This window comes from Bactrocera neohumeralis, chromosome 4 (assembly GCF_024586455.1).
Source record: "Bactrocera neohumeralis isolate Rockhampton chromosome 4, APGP_CSIRO_Bneo_wtdbg2-racon-allhic-juicebox.fasta_v2, whole genome shotgun sequence".
In the NCBI taxonomy this organism is placed as follows: Eukaryota; Metazoa; Arthropoda; class Insecta; order Diptera; family Tephritidae; genus Bactrocera; species Bactrocera neohumeralis.
In genome coordinates, this window is record NC_065921.1 from 13,702,372 (window position 1) to 13,720,735 (window position 18,364).

At 34.4% G+C, this 18,364-nt stretch overlaps 1 protein-coding gene across 2 annotated transcripts in view; it reads left to right on the top strand.

The window, feature by feature from the left end:
* Positions 1–5,422: 5,422 nt before the first annotated feature.
* The window catches only part of LOC126757426 (uncharacterized), a 93,023-nt gene continuing 80,081 nt past the window's right edge, over positions 5,423–18,364 (top strand). Inside the window, exons 1-2 of one of the 2 annotated variants that reach the window (XM_050471327.1) lie at positions 5,423–5,658; positions 9,037–9,386. The gene's annotated coding sequence lies outside the window, so the exon portion shown is untranslated. The remainder of the gene's footprint in view (positions 5,659–9,036; positions 9,387–18,364) is intronic. The other variant, XM_050471328.1, reaches the window with a different exon arrangement.

Here is an 18,364-nt window from a genome sequence, read left to right on the forward strand (position 1 = left end):
GTAACAGCAAAGTTATGGCGGTAGCGGACACGGACGCGGACGCAGACGGAATTAATGCAAATTAAATGCCACCCATTCATTCAAATCGAGCACTCGCTCAATGACAAAATAAAAGCAAAAAACCGAGAAAAACATGGCTTAAACAACGCTAAGCGGCATTAAGTAGCTTTGGGCGTTTTGAATGCTGGGCGCCTTCGCTGTTGCTTTGCTTTGGTTCTGCTTCGGCTCGCAGCGATTATTTGCGACAGCGGTCTCGTCATTTTCGTCGTCGTCGTTGTCTGTCCACTGCTGTTTACTACTTAACCGCCTTTTTCTATTTTTACATAACATGTCAACTTGTTCGATTCTTTATCCGTAATTTCCAAGGTATTCTAGTTCAGCCCCCATAGAAGAAAAGTACCCAAAAACAAAAACAACAACATGATATTGTATACTCAAGTATAATGCCTCTTTGCTTTAGTGAGTAGGCTGTCGAGTTATTTTGTTGTCTACTATTTTTTTGTTTGATAACCAAGCGTTACATGTTGTGCTGAGGGTATTATGATTTTGTACACTTAATGAGCTTTTTGAAAGCGTGAGAGAATTGGGTTTGATATGGATTTGTGTCAATATGTACGAAGGCAATTTAGTTAGATATGTGGGTTATGATTTTGATTATATCAGGTTGTGTATAGCAAGGCATATAAGAAGTCGAAATTTCAACTCAATAGTTCATGATTTGTATAAATGGCAATCTTTCGAAGAGTTGTGAAAATTCGCTCTTTTAAGGTGTTACATGGATTTCCTCGGGTAAAAAACAACATTTTTTCAACAAATTTTTCTCATACAAAGAGTGAAATATTTTATGGGAATTTTTTATTGTTACAAACACTATTAGCAAAGAAATTCTGAAATTTTTGGAAACTAATATTTTAAGCTTGGACATTGCGACGCCATTTCTGGTGAGCCGTCGGTAAAAAGATGCGTACGCGTTGGCAGGATAACTCCTTAAAGGATCATCCAAAGCGAAAAAATACGTGTTTTAATTAAAACCTTAACTTAAGTCCAAGTCCTTAAGAATTGTATCTCAAAGACCTGTGTAAAATTTCATGAAGATCGGTTAAGTAGTACTAGTTCTCGAGAAATCTGACTAACCGACTTCAAAAACACAGTTTTGAGAAAAACGCGTTTAAAGACGGCGCACTTAGCCTAGCTAACCTCGAGCGCACAAGTTCTCAAGATTGTATTTCCAAAACTAATACTGGGATCAACTTGATAAGACAATAAAAAATTGTTTTTCGAAACCCGTAAGCCCATGTAACAACTTTATATATTCTGAATTAAGGCCTATATACATATGTGATCGCGATGATTAGGAAAGCGAAGAAGGGGAAATCGTTTAATATCTTCGCAGGATTTCGAGCATAAAATGGGTATGAGCTAATAGATGAAGCTCTCCAGATCGAGAATATATATATATAGTGCTTTTAAAGTTGTAATTTTCAACTACTTAAACAACGATTTTTTCGATTGCAAATTATCCCAGCGGATCACTACAGATCTTTTCATTTGAGATAATTCAATTCGCAATGAATTATGAAAAATCATCGCTTTCATTAGAACTTGACTTTTTGTACTACCTTCTTTTCTCGATTTATTGTTTACTAAGTACATGAAGCTTAACTGAGCGGATCATTTGAGTTTGCAACTACGTGGACATGTGGGATTCACAAATATATACGAAGGTAGTAGAAATCAATTATTGATATTGGGATATTGGAGTGGATACATATAGATATTGAGAGCTCGTTCTAAGTCTCTCAGATACGACAAATCCCCATAGAGTCCAAGAAAAATGCAATTTGTTTTGCGCATAAAGAGTAACAAACTTCAGACTCTTGTTAGTTCGTTGATTTTATAAGACTTTGCGCTCACCAATGAGTGTGTGAATATTTCTTTACTTGGAATGAGCGCGGGCATATTGATAAATGAATTGAAACTCACCCGGCGAGGTGTTATATCATTTTTTGTGTGCAAATATAATGCTTTTGGCTCTCACATTATAATATTTTCCTTGCAAATATAAGTCTTTTAGCTCTCATATGTATGTGAGTGCTTGGGTGCGTTAGTATTGAGTGTATTTGCATTTAGTTAAAGTCTAGTTTTTTAGAGCAGCTTAAACGAACGTCTACGTCGAAAGTATGATTCAGTGTTTGAATTAACTTACAATTTTACAACTTAGCTGAGAGATACTTGGAGAAATTACCTCTCAGTTACTTTGCAAAATATGTGAGCGTGTTCGCGAACACATGGGTATTTGTTTGCCTACATGGGTAGAGAGAATGTTTGAAGGACGGCAATGTGCATGATAATGAAATTAACGAAAATTAATTACGTCTTTTATTTCTAGTATATATGTATATATGTATATATATTTATTTCATTCCAACCATATATTTTTATATTATGGAATTCAAATCAAAATGATTTCAAGATATATTTCAAATGTAATCTATTAAGAGAACTCCTATGGTACTTAAAAATAATGAATTTTACCCAAAACTTTGGACGTTTTTGGTCTGGAAATTGAGCGGCAACTGAATCGGAAAAAAATGGCTAAAAAACATAAATGTTAATGATTCCGAACTGTTAAAAATATAGGGATATAGGATTTATACGGCAGTACATTGTGTTGCTTAAATGACTCGTTTGAGCATTTCGACTGGTGGTCGACGCTTAGACTTTTCATACTTCCACAGGAAAAAGTCTAATGTTGTTAGAATGTGAAATTATGTGCTCACCGAATGGTTCCCTCAATAAGTCCATTGATTAATGCGATGTGTGGGAAGTGGCGTCGTCTTATTGAAACCAAATGTCGCCGAGATCACCAGTCTTTTGACGGTTACGTTCTCACCGCCATCATTTTTGAAGAAATATGGACCGATGATTCCACCGGCCCACAAAATTTCTTGATGAAATGACAGCCCTTGAATCTCTTCAGTTTGGTCTTTGCCCCAAATGCGGCAATTTCGTTTGTTTACATAACCATTGAGCCAGAAATGGGCTTCATCGCTGAACCAAATTTGGCTCGAAAACGGTGGATCTTCTTGGAACTTTTCAAGAGCCCATAGAACGAAGCGATTTCGCTTGGAAAGTTTGAGCGGCATCCGTTTTTGCACTAGCTGTATTTTGTACGCTCTAAAATTTAAGATCTCGACGTAAAATGTCATTCGAATCGACTCTCCACGGTCTTGGGATACACTCACAGCTTCGGCTACTATATTTTCATCACGGCGTGCTGGATGTGATCTATTCTTTTAAATATTATCCAATAATGAATGTTGGGTCTCAAGATGCGTGATGGTGTTGCGAATAGTAAGTTCTCTGGGTCGATTATGTTGAACATAAGTTGAGCGAAGCGCGCGAAACAAATTTTTTACAGAAAGTGAATTTTCGTCATAAAGTTGAACAATTTGTAAACTTTGTTGAGGCGTAAGTCTTTCCATGATGAAATGCCAAACAATACTGAACGAAATGAGAAGCCATCTGATACGACTCACACGTGATCTGACAAAATAGGCTATTAAGAAAAGTACCTCTACAGTAGCTTTGTGTCCATCATTAAGGTCAATTGGATTTCAATTTTAACTGCACTCCAGTCAATAGAATTTCAATGGGTCTCCGGTCTTAAAGGTATAGAAACTAATGAAAAGCAATGAATGTTAGAGGATCCGATTATGGATTATGAGTAGGCTAAAATATTTATCGTAATAGGGACCTCAGTACAGAGTGATTGCATAAATGATCTCACTTAAAGAAACTAAATAAAATCGAATCAGCAGGACTTAGAGTTGATTTAGTTGATGATGACGAAATGTTAGAGCATTACCTTTTTGAATACCCATTCAGCGAGAGAGAGGAAATATCAACCAACGTCATCTCATTTAATAAATATTGTGAATGACTTAAGTCGTACGCGATTAATCATCTCCCGACATTTTTGAGAAATATGTAATTATTAGCATGAATACATATTTTTTGAAATTTTATGTTATTGATATTTTCATTTTCTTTGTAAGATAGAACGCTTATTAAATCGAAGGCTGTTAAACTATGTTAGAATATCCGTTCTAATTCGAGTTTTATTAAAATTCAGGAAGTGAAAAAATTATGTAGAAATGGAATACCACGAATTCTCAAAAGGTTTACACATCCCTAAACTATACACACACACATACAATACATAGATGTAGTTAGTAGCTTCCTCAACTGAATTTTCAGAAAAATGTACGAAAGCAAAATAAGATTCTTAGAACGTTCTGACCAGCAAGCTTAGAAAGATTGCAACACACATTAAATAAAACGAAATCAAACCAAGCATAACGGTCAAATAAAAAACTTAAAGCAAGAACTTAGCCAAGCGCTAAAAACGCTTGTATAAGGTGTATATTATGTATTATGTATATTTGTGTTTGTATTTGTAGGTATGCCCAAGTCTGTAAATAAATGAGCAAAGACGTTTATTGTTGTGCTGAAGATGATGTGATGGTGGCCCAGGCGTAACGCATCCGCGCCGCCGGTCGACGCAAACAAATCGTCGCCCAGTCGGCGGCCAAAAGTTGTTAACTTGCCAAAGGCCGAAACGGAAGAAAAAGAGGAAAAAGAAGAGAATTCGCGCAACCCACCAACGACGCATGGATCAACAAAGCATGACGAGGAAAGAGGGAAGTAGGTGTTGCATGTGTGTGTGTGTGTGCTTGAGCGTTTGTCTACTTAACACTTAACGCGTCGCAAAAAACCCAAGAAAGGAATAACAAAAAATGAGAAAATAAAAACTAAAGGCAAAAATCAATTGACTTTGCTCATTAACAAAGGCAAGAGAGCAATATCAGCAAATACAGCAGACAAGACAACAAATATTAAGCGCTTAAAGTGCCAAAGCCAAAGCCAAAGCAATAAAAGAACAAAAACAAAAAGCAGTTATTTGAAGAGAGCTGCCACTTATGGGTGTCGACGGAGAAGAATTGTGAGTTATAAGCCAAAGTTGGCGGAAACTTAAATTTTTTTCTTTGTGTTTTTGTAAGCGTCTCTACTCAGCTTTTGCGAATTCTCCGAAACTTGGTATGACCGGTTTAAGCCTTGCAACTATACAAGCACATATACACAAACACTTTGAATGCGAAGAAAATTGTCGGAGTGTGAGCCAGCTGTTTTATTATTTCGCTATTTTATTGCTGAGTGCAGAGCAGCTTTATAGACATTACGCTGAGCGCTAAGCATACTAACTTGCTTTGAAGACTTACGGTCTTCACGTGTGTGTGCATGAATTGTTTGTTTGCTTGCCTTTTAACTTATTGGCTTCTCAGCGACGCTGTGGCATTGGCTATCAACTTGCTCGTCGGCTTGCGATTCAGCTAGCCAGCTGTCTCACAGCTACCACTTCCAAATTCGACAGTCTTAGCCTGGTCGGTGTGACGAGTACAACACAAACGCTTTGAGGTACGGAACGCGTGCGCACGTTATCGTCGGACGTCGGTTAAAAAAGTTTTGTACTTTGCTTTGCTTGGAGTTTTGAGTGTGCGCGTATTTAGTGGTCTTGTACGAGTGTGTGTATGTTTGTGTGTGCATGTGCGTGAACACGAGTCGTAGACGAGTATACGAGCCTAAAATTGCGGAATGGTATGTAAACGAATAAGCAACGCAACGAGTGATAATATTTTTCAATTCAAAAATAAGCAGTCAAAATAGTTTTCTAAAGAAATTTAAATGTAAGAAATTGAAATACGTTGAAAAATGATTGTAAAACGGTATGTGACCAAGCATGGAATGTGAATTCTAAGTGCGATCGTGTTGGCATTGTACTAAGTTGTGGCTAAAGTGTAGTGGTGCGCGTCGTCGCATATATATTTGATAAATCACAGTTGGTTATAATTTTTGTAAGCCTCACGCGCGGCACGACAGGAAGTCTCACAAATGCGTGCAAAGACTTGTTGAAGTTCGAAAATCATTATTATTGCTGTTTATGAATGCGTGCGCATAGGTTTTGTGGCGTGTTTAGTGTTTTGCGGCGGCATTAATATTAGTGACTGCATAGCTATTCGTGCTATTGTTGTTGTTGTCGCCCTTGTGCGCACACAGAGCTGGAATATGAATACTTGAAATGCATGGAATTGCGCTATTTCATGGTGCATGTCTTTGCAGCAAACACGCTGTGCCTGTGTTTCAGCTTGCATGCTTAGTTAAGAGTTAATTCGAAGTAATTTATTTTATTATTTCATTTGTTGTTGTTGTTTTTGTCGTTTTGCGATCATTAGCGGCGGATGATGTCAGCAATATGTGTGTCAAGTGTGCAGCAAATACGGAAAAAACAACAATTTTAGCAGCCTTTCATCGCCCGCCTGTCGTTGTACAAAAGACTTAAGCAACGAACCCGTTTCGAAACTCATTGCAACTGCGCTGTGCACAAGTCTGAATAAAAAGCTGTAACCAGCAAAATGAGATTGCGCATATTTTGCAGAAAATTTTCAACTAACATCAAGTGTTACTAATTACAGTTATGTTTGTGCGTGCGTTGCGCGCATTTGTTTTAGTTCGCTACTGCAAAACACCCCTTAATCCCCTTAAACACCACAACACACATCCAAAAGCTGTTATGCTATGCTGCGTATCTCAAATGTTCAGTGTAAATAAATAAACAAAATTAATTTCACAAAGTTACATAGACAACAACAAAAAACTGAGTCACTTTGTGTATATGATTTCATAACTTTACGCTCACCACTTGCGGCATGCAATTGTGCGCCGCTCTTGACCAAATCCATAGCCATAATAACAATAATAATAATAACAGCAATAAGAAAAGCTAACAAATGTGGTGCTAAAAGCAGCAATAATAACAACAATAACACGCAGACAGCCAGCGTTGAACAATCGGCCGCCGCAAGCGTTGAGTGAATGAAGCGACGGCTCAACCTCAATAAGACGCTGAAATTTATGCAAAAAGAAGAAAAATAACAATCACCACAACAACAACAAGACATACTAAAATGAATTAATAAATAAAAGCACCCACAAAAGTTGAAGTTGAGAGTTGTCATACAAAACATACGCGTAAAGTATTTGAAAAAATTTGAGTTGAACCGAAGTAAATGGGTTACAAAGTTTTGTATGCAAAGAAATTACGTTTGTTTTTAAGTGTTGATTTGTCATACATGTGTATGGTGTGAAAAAACTTGTCAAAAAGGTGTAAAAAACCCAAATGGACTTACAAACAAATAAAATACAAATTAGCCGAAATAAGCAAAGAAACGAAACAGATACACAATCATTTTGCTGAAAATCCAGAAAATAAGTTTCGATTCAGTGAAAATTATGGTTATAAAAATTACAAAAAAAATTAAATAAAAATTTATAAACATATTTATAATTTTGAAGGCATTTAATTTGGAAACAAAATTTTATTTAAACAATGATATAAATAAATTTATTAATATGATATTTTAGCAAAAAAGTTAAGAAATATTTTTTTATGAAAGCAGTTTAATCATAACAAAGAAACATTAAATAGCTTTTTAATATTTTTAATGAATTTGTCAACCAAATTTTGAACAAAAAAATATATGTATATACATACATATGTATATACCTATAAATAGTGTTCCAAGGTTTTAGACTCTTTTTCGTAAAATTATTTTTTGTTTAGTCAAATTGAGTCAATTAACGTTTCACTCAGCCCCTAAATTGTCTCAATTAACGTTTTTGATAAAGTAATTGAAAAAGTTTGTATTTTTGCGCTATGACTAGAATAAAGACTAGCCATAACAATTGTTAGTTAAGGCTGAAAACAATTTACTTTGCCACGCCTATTTCATTCATTCATAAAATTAGGGCTTTTATCTATTCTCAAAGATATTAATATTACGAACATACATTTAACTTTGGAAAAAATATATAACTCTTTGTATCTTATCTTCTAAAATAAAACTTTTAGTATCTAAATTGCTAAACGCTATAACAAATAACTAAAATATAACAACTGACTACAAAATATTTCAACTTTTTCCATCTAAAATTTATGTATATTTCACTAAACGATTCGAAGCTCAAATCAAACATTTCTCAAAAATATTTTTTTGCTTCTAAAATTTGGAAATATTTTAAATAATTCTTTTTAAAAAAATGTTTTCATCCTCGAAATTTAGAAAATATTAATATAAATAATAGTTTTTTCCAAAAATATTTTTTCAAAAAAATTCGAAAAAATTGTTTAAAAAATATTTTTCCACTTTCGAAATTTTGAAAATGTTTTAAATATTTTTTTTTCCAAAAAGCGCTTTCCATTTTTGAAATTTATAAATTATATTAAATAATTTTTTTCAAAAAAATTTTTCAAAAATATTTTTCCACTTTTCAATTTTGAAAATGTTTTAAATTTTTTTCCAAAAATCATTTTTCACTTCCAAAATTTTTAAATTATATTAAAAAAATTTGCAAAACTATCTTTCTAATTTTGAAAATGTTTAAAATAAAATTGTTCAAAAAGATTTTTCAACATCCGAAATTTAAAAAATATTTAAAATGATTTTTTCAAATATATTTTTCTATTTCGACAATTTAGGAACAAATTTATCCATAAAGCATTATCCACTTTTAAAATTTTTAGATTATAAAAAATATTTTTTTTTTCCAAAAATACTATTTTTAAAAATTGATAATATTTTTAATACAATTTTTGAAAAATATTTTTTTACTTTCGAAATTTAAAAAAATATTTTAAAACTATTTTCCAACATAATGAACAAAATTTTAAAATTTTTTTGAAGTTAGGACAAAAAAATAATCGGAACACGAATATCCCGCTCTCTATTTAGTTAATTTACTGAATCAATTAATTATTAATTATCTTTCTGATTGACTTATTATGTAATTAAAAATACAATAATATTTAAAAAGCAGTTAAATCAGACACATATGTAAGTGAGGAGTGCAAAATACTCATAAATTATTTTACGAAGTATAAATTTCGATAGCACCGTTAAAAAGTATATTTCCTTATAGAGCTTTTGGCAGCACATTAAAGAAAAGCACTTAAATCGCCACACTAACGCCCGACAAGGAAGTGTAAAAGCAGAAATGTTGTAATAAATAAAAAAATGCACAAACAATGAAAGACACGCAACAATTGCAACAACAATATTAACTGCAATAAAATTCAAAAACTACAAAACTAATTTGTATTTGGCTAAAATTTAAATTAGATTACGCAAAAATCAAGCAGCCTGAACAAGAAAAGGAGCGGCTATTAAACATTGGACCCGCACAATATATTTGGCAAAACAAAATAATAAATACAAAAAACTGAAAAGTTAAAAAATTCAACGGGCTACGAGTCAAGCAAACACAGACTGGTAAGTTTATGTAATAAATTTACACGAATTGACATTAATTTGCCATTGCATACATATATATTTTTTAAAGTTTTTAAATGCTTGCTTACAATTTCATTAGATATTTTGCCTAAGGCTATCAACTTTCAAGCGTTTCTTTTGATTCCGCTTTTTTGATGCCCTGAACAGGAATTTCTAAGTTTGCCACGAAGTTTGTAACATCCAGAAAGAAACGTCGGATACCATATAAAGTGTATATATAATTGATCCTCTTGATGAGCTGAGTCTTTTTAGCCATGTTCATCCGTCTGTATCTAGGCGAACTAATGGCTAGCGAGATATCGAGCTGAAATTTTGTGTATGTCATTTTCTCCTCCAGTGGCTGATCATTTGTCGGAACTGTCAATATCAGACTACTATAGCATAAATCTTTCTAACAAACTGATTGATCAAGCTTAAGTCCTTGTATGAAATTCTTTTTTCTTTGAAAAGCCATCTTCATGAAGTTTGGCAGGGATTATTGATATAGAATTCGCTATAATCTCAGAAGAAATTGTGCATATCGGACAACTATAGCATATAGCTACCATACAAACTGATCAATTAAAATAAAGATATAGGTCCGTCAATACCCTTTTAAGCAAAAGAAATTCACCGGTGAAGGGTATTCCAGCTTCGGTGTAGTCGAAGTTAACGATATTTCTTGTTTTTATAATTTTTTCAGACTTTACGAGTACAACTCATTTGTCACTGTGCCTCTTAATAGCACTAGGCAGTGATTTGTATATATATATTTGTAGACACACATGTAAATCTGTATGTCAGTTCACTTTGTAAGTCACCTTACAAAGCACAAATACAGCTCGCTTGTCGTTGGTTTATCAGTCAATGTTAAATGTCACTCACGCCTACAAGCCGATGATGTTATTGCCTTTGCTAAGCGCTTGACTGCAAAAAAAGACGAGCTAAAAGGCAACTTGTCAGTATTATTAATTAATTTTTGCGCTAAACAGCCAGTGATTGCAAGCAATACGAGACACTCAGTATTAATTTAGTGTTACTAACATGTTGAGTATATGTGGGAGTAAGAGTTCAATGAAGTTCGTTGCTTAAGTCTTTTGAAATACAAGTGCCAAAGAACTATGTTGCGTGAATAAATCAACAAAATACATATGAAAACGCATAATTATATTGAGAAACTACAATAAAAATTATTTTAAATGCCAACTAAAAGCATTCTCTCAGCTGCTATCAATCAAAAGAACCCCCGCTGTGCCCCACAAATTGCATGAAAACGCGCAGCCGGTAGCGTATCAATTAACTAAGAAGCTTAAAAGATGCTGTAATTAGTAAATCTACAAGCTGACATGCACTCATATGTATATAACAGTGTATAAAAGTTCGCCTGTAGAGATACATTTATATGAGTTTATTCTTCAGAATTTAGCGCACAATGATTTAATGCAGAACGCGCTGTTAAATTAATGAAAAAATCCTATTCCATTCTCTCATTCGCCTACGAGTTACTGTAAACTGTATGTATATACATGTATGTACTTACATGGATTTATATATATATTGTTCTTAAGCATATTTGGCATACGCAATAAAATATTTTCAACGTGCTGGCAACAAGCGAACGAGTCAGTTCTTATAAGGCGCTACTTATTGGACGAGTGTGTGTGTGTGTATGCATGTTTGTTAAATCAAAAGTTTGTTGGTGAGCAAAAGATGACTTCATAAATTGAAGATCAGCTCCCCAGATAAATAATGAACGCATCTAAAGTAAACACATGTACTTGTGTGAGTGCAAGTAGGTGTGAATATCGTGTTTCGCATGAATTAACCACGTCGGAAACTTAATTTCAATTTTTCTTAATTTTTATTGGTAGATATTTTTAGAGAATTTTTAAGCAACTCAGTTTTTTAGCTCTAATATCTTAGCTTTTCGGGAGTAGCTTAAATAAACAGAAAATAATTTTTTTGAAGCTTCATAAATACAAAAGATTCCTTAGATGAACTTGACTCCCATTGTTGAGTTTGGCAGCTGTATGCTATAGATAAAAGATCTGAAGAAAAATTTTGGTGTATTGCATTATTGCTATAGACAATAACCTATGCCGAATTTCGCGAAGATATCTTGTAAAATAAAGAAGTTTTTCATAAAAACACTTGATTCCGAACATTTAGTCTGTATCGCAGTGGTTCGAAATCAACGAATTTGACAAATGAGCAGTCTTTTGAATATAAAACGACGTATGCAAAATTACATAACTATATCTCAAAAATTAGTGACTCGATAAGATGTTTTCTTTAAATTTTTTATATAATATGCGTATATACCTTTAAGGTTCTCCAGCGTTTTCTTCTAGGTATTACAAACCTCGTGGCACACTTCAGACACTGTTCAGTGTATAAACAACAGACTATGAAATTTTCTAATGTACATTATAGACTTAAGCCGGTCTCTTAGCGCCATCTAGCGGGCTCTATATGTTTTCGTAATTAATATATACCAAATTTAATTAATTCTTCCGACATTAAATCAAATGGGTCAATATTTTAAAGGATTTTAAAAAGATGCAGTTAGGTGAATTTAATAGATGATATAATCATTATTTTTTCTAATAAATCATACCCAAAAATTTCCTACTATGTTGTCTCTCGCTGGCTGTGACTGTGTCACAAAAAACCCTCGCCAAAAACCGGATTTCTGTCAGGCCAGCAACACCGCTGTGACGCAAAGTCAACGCAGCCAACGACAATCTCCACTGGTGGTTGCTGTGCGTTGCCGCAAAAGGCGTAAAAAAACTCAAATCAAAGCTAATTTTGCGGAGGTTTGCGGATTCACAGAAAAATGACGTCAAACATTGAAACGAAAAATGAAAAAATATATATTTTTGACTTTTCGAGTTATTTGCAAAGTGTGCTTTTGTAGTCGAGTCTTAGTTTACATCATCTAGTTTACCATATGCTTCGAAGAAACGCCTGCGAATTTCTTAAAAAAGCACTGCTCGCTAAAAGGAAATGTTACAGCACGCATAGCTGACGACATTACTTCACATTTGATACACAAATGTCCGAAAGTATTTCATTTATTTTATTGACTCGCTTATTTGTTTTGCTTTCTTTGCAGTTGTCTGCCTTACTTGTCGCACATATGGCGAGAAATTAACTAAAACGGCAGTTGTTTGGCTTCTTTTATATAAGCGTTAACCTGTTTTTCAAGGTTAAAGCGGAATAAAAACATTAACATTTTTGTTGTTTCTTGTTTTTGGTTGCTGTGTTTTCGTGCCTTCCTTTTTTTTATTCACCTCACTGTCACTTGCAAATTGGCGATTGCACAAAATACAACTGCCAGTTCGAAGATCGATATGAAACCGCATTGCTGTGGCATACAAGCCGTTGAGTGTAAATGATTTACCTTGATTGTTGGCAAAACGCAATAAATAATATAGCAAATCATACTAAAAAATTAAGCATTTTAAGGCAACGACGCATTATGGCCAATCACTGCGGCATTATTGGCTTAAAAGTCAATGTGTGAAAGTTGTTGTTGCATCATCAGTGAGTGGCATCTTCCATATTGACTGTCGTGCGCTATGACACTGTGGCCTTGAAAACGAAAAGGCACTTGTGTGCTTGTGTGTGTGTGTGAGCGCATATAAATTTCATATAAAATGACACCAAGTTGTGAAATGCGTCGCTTGCAATGGATTAAATGCAGTAGCATTACTTGCATGCCTCTTTTCCAGTGAAAATTTCTTCAGCTACAAAACGCGCGGCCGCAAAGAAATCTAAGAAACAATAAAAGCCATAAGCCATGGAGTAAAAAATTGCCGCTGTCAACACACCTCAAACCCTGTAACGATTGAAATTTCAGTTATGACTATCAAATGCAATAAAAGGATGTTGTTGTTTCTCTTCACTCTGCTGCTTTGGCTGCCATGCGTTTGACCAGTGTTTTTTTGATATTACACATTACAACAACCACACCTTCACCAGACAACTGAGCTCCCTTGCATTCAACACTTATTTGTGTTGTTCGCTTTGTTGTTTTTTTGCTGCTTCTGTTTGCTATCATCGCTTAGATCATCATTCGGTAGCGTCACTGTACACCGACGCTCATTTCATCTTCTAATACACCCAGCACGAGTGCTATCGCTTTATGCCCTGCACTCTATACCGGCAAGAGAGGCGGAAGTGTTTTTCACGGCGACACATTGAAAAATGTCTACTGCACGTTGTGTCATTGTGGTGATTGACCTATTGGTCGTGTATGAAGTTTTATGCGAACGGTGTCGGTGTGCTTGGCTGCATTGCAGTAGGGTGTGCTGCTGTTTTGTTGTAAACGAGTCATGAATGAAAATTAATTGGAAATATGCGTCAGTTTTTCAAGTGAAGGTAGTGTGGAAGGTACTATACTATATACGATGAATATAGTATGGGTATGCATGTAAGAATTCAAAAATAGAAAGAAGTTTAATATTAATAAGTTTTACGCAATTTATTTTCTAAAAAATCAGTTGAGTCTACAGTATCAAAATTTAGATTTTTAAAACTGAGGGAGAGTTAGATCTCTCTGTGATTGAAAATTTTTATAATCAACATGTTGTTTTAGAAACGGTGTAGAGTAAAAATCTATAAATTTCATTGATTAAATATATTAAAGATAATCTCTTCTTTGACTGAAGCATTATTATTATTATGAACAAGAAGCGTTTGGCACTTTTGTAAGGGAGAGCGTTACAGGATCCGGGTTCAAAATTGGACGATGAGCGTGACGCAGACCACTTTTGGATAAAATCACATATCTAGAGACCCGCCAACCGATTTCAACCAAATTTGGTACGTGACTCTGATATTCTTATATTATATTCTTCTATGAAGCATAACTGAGATCTTCAAAGGGAAGGATTTAAAGAAAAATAATTACTTACAATATTTAGTAAAAGAACCAGTTACTTCATTGGCAGGAGACTTTAGACTTTCTTTCAAAATTTTACATTTCAATCGAGTTAGCGTTTGTGTGAGCTTATGCCATTTCTTTAAACATTTAAATATTTTCACTTAAATATAGATGTTGAACCCTGCAAGTATTATCAGTTTGTTATAAATAATAATAGCTTCAGCTGATATTGTGGAATATAACTACTACAACAACGTGAGTATTATTTTGCTTGCCGCCAACTAGCTCACACATGATGATTACAATCATATTTACACGCACAAACTTGCCATAAAAATATGGTCATAAATTTTTTGCTTACAGCTGTTATTAACGAGCGCCTAGTTCATTAGACCACGTCTGGTTCTAAAACTTTCACTAAACTACTTGAAGAACAAGAACAAAGAACAATTGAGGAAATTGCTGAAAATTATACACTGAAGCATGACTGGAAGAAAACTTGTAAGCTGGCATATAAATATGAGTGCACATATGTTATTTATGTACATAAGTATATGCCTAAAAACTGTACCAAAGCATTTTGTTCTAGAGCTACCACTTGGCCGAGGATTTTATTAAATTTTCTAACCTTATTGCAGTGGCGATTTGAAAAACTTTCACCCATTGAAGGCAAGTTTAGGCAGAAAAACACCCATCACAATATAATTAAGTACATTTGAGCAGCAAAAAGTTCTTAAGCACAATTGCCAAAAGCAAATGGAAAGGGTGAAAAATTACATTTTGCAGTAAATAAATGAAAAACTATAAAATGAACACATGCTTGCAGAGAAACTCACTTCCGTTTCGGGGCTCTCATATACAAGCAGATAGTATATATTCATGCATGTTTGTATGCTTATGTGTAATTTTGCCTATAACTCTTGCCACATTACTTGCAATTGGCTTTACCAGAGATGCCTGTGAGCTCATCAATACCTAGCGGTAATCACGCTATTTTTCCAACGGTACAAAAATATAGGTAGCTATGAATATATTTGTGTGTCCGCCCAACAAACGCTAATTTGTGCTGACCGCAGCCGGAAGAAAGCAAAATTAAAGGTTCTAAATCAAAACGCGAAGAGGCTGCGGGCCTCAAAAGAAAAGAGTTATAAAATATACATATATATTTATAAATAGGTAGTTATGTGTATATTGGGAAATATTGATTGGCTGGGAAACTGCTTCTTTGAAAAAGAAAGATGCGCAATTGCCCAGTGGAAGTAGAAGTTGTTTGCCAGACCACGTCGCATATGCGTAGCTTCTAAAAGCTATATGCGTTGGCTAATTTCAAAGCGGGTTTGAGAAGGAAGTAGGCGAAACCGGCCACCAAGTCATGTACAAACATATAATTGGTAGCTTCAAGTATTAAACTTGGCTGAGAGACACCGAAAAAAAGATTTGAACTTGAAAGTATTTTTTTAAGAGTTATAAAAGTATGGTCGAATCGTAATTTCGATAAACTACTTTATAACTTCATCGTCCCATTTCACGACAAAACTGTGAAGCTAATGAACTAGCCAGAGCAGGCACCAGCCTACAACTAGAATCCAAAAAAGTGGATATTTAATCGATAGAAAGGTTATATATATAGCCGAGTCAAGGTAGAGTCAATTTCTAACTTGCTCGCTTAGTAAACAAATGTGTCATAAATGGAATATAGGCCCAACATGCTAACAATTAAAATTCAAAATAATGACATAAAAACTCTAGTAGGAATGCTTTAGGTCACTTCCCACTGGGAACGTCACATAATGACTATTGTACAAGCTGTCAAAAGGTAGAAGAAGAACTATAGAACATCTTCTATGCGAATACAAAGCTTTTTTCTCTTTTCACATAGAATCGGAACTATATTAGCCGAGAGCTTCTTGACGATATTTGGGAAGTTGTTCAAACAAAACTTTTTGCACTGATGAACTTCATCAATAGCACAGGGTGGTTCAGAGAACACATAATGGAGTGAAATACCTTCATGGTTTCACAATGACCTTCTTAAAGGCCCAAGGGCGTAGTCAGATATACACTCTATCTACTTACATTGTAACACCGAAAGAAAACGTTGGAAAGTCTTTAAAGTTTATATGTATATAAACTATGAACGTGACAAACCGACTCCAATTTGCCATACATTTCATTTGATCTGTCCGGCTGTCTGTAAATCTGTCTATATGCATCCTCATTTTTTAAGATATCGATCTGAAATTTTGCACATGTCATTTTCTCCTCAAGAAGTTTGTCGAATCGATGATAACGGACCACTATAGTGTATAGCTGTCATACAACTGAATGATCAAAAGCAAGTCCTTATATGAAATGCATCCCAACAAACTGTTCAGATCGGACCACTATAGCATATAGCTGCTATACCAACTGACCTATCAAGTTCAAGAGAAAGATCACTTTTAATATTCTTTAAGGAAAGCGCACTACCTAAAAATAAAAACAACATCAAGGATTTTCAACTACATTTGAAACAAAAAGATCTGTTCTTAAGTTGCATAACTTTGATCTCGATCTATTTTCAGCTGTTTGTTTAACACCATTGCTAGATACAGTATATATAATTTTTTACCCATTAGCTGTTTCAACTAGGTATAAAATAAGCTGGAGGCACTTCATTTCCATCGAAGTTTTCTGAATTATTTCACTACTAGTTTGACTACTACTTTGTGTGAGAAACTGCGGCAGATTAAAAAGTTTGTTCGTATTGTAAATCTTTGTCATTTTCTCAGGAGCTCAATTGCTTATGATATATGTATGTATCGTTGTTTACAGATTCCACAAAGTGACCGCAATTCACGCTTTATTGTTGTATTATGTTTTTTTCCTTGCTATTTGTGGGGGTTAACTAATTAACACGCGTTGCAGCAATGAAGGCGCCAAAAGCTAACCGAAAAGGGATAACTTGCTTACATAGATATACATATATGAATGTGTATGGCTGCTTGTACTCATCTACAATTATATGTGCTTCTAATTGCATTCTTCATTCTTCCAGCGGAGAAGAAAGCAATTATTTATGAATTCTCCGTGCGCATTGATTGCGTTTGCTGACGCCCAACAAAGAAAAGGAAGCAGAAAAAATATAATTATTGTAAATTTTTCTTTTGCTTGTTACTGTGCGCGCACAGTGCGCTTGCGCATTGGGAAAATTTTGATTGATTATCGCTCAACAAGCATTAACAAAGTGGTGGGTCGTGCAGGAAAAGAATAGAATTAGCCGTTTCAAGTGGCGGATGAGCGGTGTGCGCGGTGTCCGTGGACTTGCGGTATTGTAGTCGTGGCATTTTCCTCACTTAACGCAAATGGCTTTTGTGGTTGCCGGTGGTCTCTGCTTCTTCCGCTTCAAGCTATATTTCCAATTTCTTTTTCTTTAACATTCTATTTGTAACTGCTGCCACATTTGGGTTTAATGACTTTATAATTAACAATTATTTACCACAATTCTGTTTTCATTTCAAACAATTCGAAGGAATAAAAAACACCAAAGAATGGTTTGACAAATTGGCATTTAAAGAGCTAATATGTTGATTTGTTTACTCAACCATCAAAATATTTATTATAAGCAATTAATTTTGATGCAATAGCTCTGAAGTGTTACGGGATATTTGTAATTACAGAGTTGATTGCTGCTGCTGGGAATGTAAGTTGTCTTTTACAGTAAGTGACGTAAATGGGAATGTCTTAAGCTGAGGAAAAAGTTCCTTCTTCCTTACGGTAAAGTATTTTATCAATCTTGGCAGAGTAGCAACGACTCATATTATAGAGGGCGGTGTATAAAGGTATATGAGTATTAACATATGGAAAAATACTTTTCACATGGAACTATGATATTTCAGAAGCCTCCTTAGAAATATTTGACACATATATATGTATATTTTTATAAGCTGCAGAGTTTTTCTTCGCCTATACCCGGAAATGCAATGGATGTGTATAGTTTTGGATGAAATATTGAAATGAAATTTCGAGTATGATATTTCCGTGAGAGATTAGTCCATATGTATATCGATCATACGAGTTTTACCTTCTGGTTAATAAATATTGAATATAT